The sequence below is a fragment of the Dermacentor variabilis genome, chromosome 8 (assembly GCF_050947875.1).
Source record: "Dermacentor variabilis isolate Ectoservices chromosome 8, ASM5094787v1, whole genome shotgun sequence".
Taxonomy (NCBI): Eukaryota; Metazoa; Arthropoda; class Arachnida; order Ixodida; family Ixodidae; genus Dermacentor; species Dermacentor variabilis.
In genome coordinates, this window is record NC_134575.1 from 93854678 (window position 1) to 93858834 (window position 4157).

The following is a 4157-nucleotide window of genomic DNA, read 5'->3' on the forward strand; positions in this document are numbered from 1 at the left end:
AGGGCCGCTTTAACTACTGCTGACTGAAGCAGCAGCATCGCCAAATCTGTCGAAACACTATTCCCACTTATCAACAAATCTCTCGAAAATGATGTTGAAGAAAAATGGTCTGAGTCACGGTCCAAACTCTCACACGTTCCAAGGCTCAAGAGACCACGGCACAGGTAAGTCGCGGCAACGAAGCCAAAAAGATGCCTCGTGACAGATACACTCAAGGAGCACAGCACATATCTAGTGAAATCGGTGAGAAAGGCACTAGCGAGGAGCCATCCGGGTCAATGAAGATACCGCTGCAAGGGCTAGCAGAGTGATTAGAGACTAATTTGGCACTGACACATTCGGAAAGCTCTTTACACCTACTGAAGGTTGTTAAAGAAGGAATCGCGACAAAAGAAGACAGCAATTACATCGCGAAAGTAAAAAATTACCGACGATTACGTTACTTCCTAATGCGAAATTTGAGCGCAGCAAATAAGCTGTTTCACCTTTTAGATAGATTGAGGCAAAGAAATCGAGCAACACATGTATGCGCTATCACAGAATTTTTTTTTTATTTTACACACGTATTCCTTTAACAAAGACTCCACTAGGTAAGCTTCTGCTTCGGCGGCACGCACCTCTGGATTCTGACGGCGACGGCGCTGGGCCTCTGCTCTGGCAGCTCGTTTAGCAGCAGCAGCAGCAGCAGCAGACGGAGGACTTCCATCGGTCGGCTCAGAAAGAACTGGCAGATAATTTCGCAGTGGCGAACGGCAGCGGCAATTTCGGCTCGGACGGTGCACATATACAGATCCGCCGCCACCGATCTGGCTCTCTGATTGCCACCGCACAGGGCGAACGGCAGCGGCAATTTCGGCTCGGGCGGTGCACATATACAGATCCGCCGCCACCGATCTGGCTCTCTGATTGCCACCGCACAGGGGTTGCATTGGAGGAGGAGCGAAGAAAGGAATTAAGTTCGAGCCGGCGCTTTGACAACCGGAGACTCGCAGGAAGAGGGGGGAGGGGGGCGGCGTGTACACCCAGCGGCAAACGATGGGGGCAGAAGCGCGCGCAGCAAGCGGACAACACGATAAAGGGAGGAGGGAAGAGATAGCAGCGACTGACTGATGCCGCTGACGCCAATAGTGAGTCAACCCCAGCTGCGGAGTTGGTTTCAGGGACAACGCCGCCGATGCCGACACAAACAATATGATACCCTCGCTTCCGCAGCGCTAAGAACCAGGTCTAGCCGTGGGAAGGTGGTCACGTATTCGTCGACGTGCCGGGGCCTACGTGAAATAACCGGCGCGTCGGCAACTGAAGAGCACCCTATCCGCCACACAAGAACAGGGGGGGGGACCCTTTCCTCCTCTTTCTGCATGGCGGCGACGGTGTTCTATGCAGTCACGTTATCTTGACTCTCTAGCGGCGTCAGCGGCATCCAGCGGTATCAGTCGGTCGCTGCTAGCGCTGGGGGGATGAAAGGGGGGCGGAGCTGGTTACGAGGCCGACGACAATGCCGACGACGACGCGAAACCCAGGAACGGACGCCAAAGAGCTGCGCTCTAAAACAAGGACTCTGCCGAAGGACGTTCCTTGCGGAGACGAGGCTAGCTTAAACAGCCCCAAAAGGTACTAGGAGGCGCTGAAAAACTCCCTCGTACCTCCACACTTGCGCGAGTTTTCGGATTCGTCAAGACGAGAGGAGAATGACGAGGCGCTCCAGCGGGGCAGGATCCCAATGCTTGGGAACCTCAGAGGTGCAGTAGGCGACCGCCTCGCATGGCGAAAATTCGTTAAACAGCACAAAATCAAGCGAGCCAAGTATTCAGCTCAGCGAAAAATAAAGAAAGTCGCCACACCGCAGCCAGTAAGACAAAAGTACAACCATCATGCAGAACTTCAAAGGGCTCGTTGTGGCGGGTGAGAAAACGAAGGCGTCACCCAACAACAAACCAAACGCGTCCCTGCGAGTAGGGGTGTGGCTGACAGGTTCAACAGGGCGGAGATAAGCGTGTACGAGGACCAGTCGGACTGTCACTATAGTAGAATGAGCCGTGAGAGTGAGGGCAAAGGGAGGCTGCCAAGTCTTCCCGCGTTTACACTTCCTTTTCACAAAGTGGCAGACGACGACAGATGGCAGCGCATGCCTGACGGATTTTGTGGCGAATGGACGTGCTTTTCAATAATAATAATAATAATATTTGGGGTTTTACGTGCCAAAACCACTTTCTGATTATGAGGCACGCCGTAGTGGAGGACTCCGGAAATTTCGACCACCTGGGGTTCTTTAACGTGCACCTAAATCTAAGCACACGGGTGTTTTCGCATTTCGCCCCCATCGAAATGCGGCCGCCGTGGCCGGGATCCGATCCCGCGACCTCGTGCTCAGCAGCCCAACACCATAGCCACTGAGGACGTGCTTTTCGGGGCTCCGTGGCGACGACGAAATCATAAGTTTTTGTGCATGCTTTGAGCTTGCTTCTGTTTTTTTATTTGTTGGTTTTTGCATTTAAATAGTAATTGGGGCGTTTTCTTTTTCTTTCCTTTTTTGTATCTCGTATTTCGGGTGCGCAGGTGTGCTTCATGTACATTTGTTTTGCAGGATGATTAGAGCATCCTTTCGTGCCACGTGTTCCAACTCGTGCTGCCGGGAGGTAGGTTGTGTGTTTGTAGTTTTTAAATGGTAGCTTGGAAGTGGCACGACAAATAGCTATTAGTGGTTTTACTGTGCGTGTTTTGGTAGAAAAGTGAGAGCGTGGCCGCGTGGTTGAGCACGTGCGAGAGCGTGTCATACCTTCGGTCTCCGCGGCATTGATTGTTTTTGAAACAGTGGTGAGAGTTGCTCTGCGGCATTTTGAGGATTTGGATCCTGTGCGTATCGGTTTTTGCTAAAAGGCACGTGCTCTGCATTGATATCGTACTATAGTATTTTCATCAGTAGTAGCATTATTACAGTATTATAGTATTTGCAAAAAGCCGTGCAATACATGGCGAGGAAGCCGGTAAAGCACGCAGTACGGGGGGGGGGGGAGGGGGAGGGCTCCCTCAAGGCAGATGAGGAGACGGATGAGATTGGAGAGGGCGTCGAATCAACCGGCAGATACTCGGCACATGTCGATACTAGGCTGCAGAAAATGGAGGCAAGAGCTCAAGGTGCAAGAGCTCAAAAATGAGCTAAACAGGGAGCGTGATGCACGGAAGGTAGTTGAAAAGAGACTTGAAGCAGCTGAGGAAAAGCTGAACAGGACCGCCATTGTAACCAAGAATGTGTGTGACAATGGAACGCCGACCCCCGATGCGACAGGCAAGGGTGGTTTAGCGAAATACGTGGAAAGCAGGCAGGGTGATGAAGGGTTAGCTGGAAAGAGCGGCACCTACCTTGAGGCCGCTACGCGGAAAAAGCAGAAGCCCAGGAGATAATGCCCCTTGTCGAGTCCGAAAAGGGCAAATGGAAGCAGGGAGAGGTAGGAGAGTGTGAAAGGGTGGTTATCGCTGGCGACACAAACCTGGCTGGGTGCTCAAAAGCAATTGTGGAGGGGATGAAAGGCAACAAAAGAGTGGCGGTAGGGACATTTCCAGGGCGCACACTAGGTTCTGTCATGGAGCGATCAAAAGAAGAGCTCGCGGAAAATGCCCACGTGCGCAACCTCGTCATAGTAGCAGGTGGCCTAAATGACGTCCTAAACAGGAAAGGGCCAGGACTAGCCCAGCGCTTGGCGAAGGGGGTGGACGACTTGTGTGAGCTATCCCCTCAGGTGCAGATTGTGGCGTGCACGGTGGCGGAGGTGCCTGTGCGTGACAGTCACGTACAAAGAGCCGTAGTAGCTGCTAATTAGGCAATATAGAAAATGAGCCGAGAGAAAGGCTTCGAGGTTGTCGAAGTAAACAGGGAAGTGAGAAGTTGTGAATTTAAACGAGACGGGATCCACTTCAATTACAGCCTAGCACGAGAAGTGGGCTGGCGACTTGGTGGTCGCGCTGTTAATTTTAAGGGGGCCCGCGGGCGCTCAGGAGGTCGGAGTAGATAGTGATGAAGAAGGTCCCCTAGGGGAACATCAGAAGAGCATCACCGTCGATAACAGAAAAAGGAGGAAAGCAAGAAAAAGAGCTCGCCATGCAATAGGCTACATAAACATGCAGGGCGACAGAAGAAAGGAAAAGTGGGCAGAGAT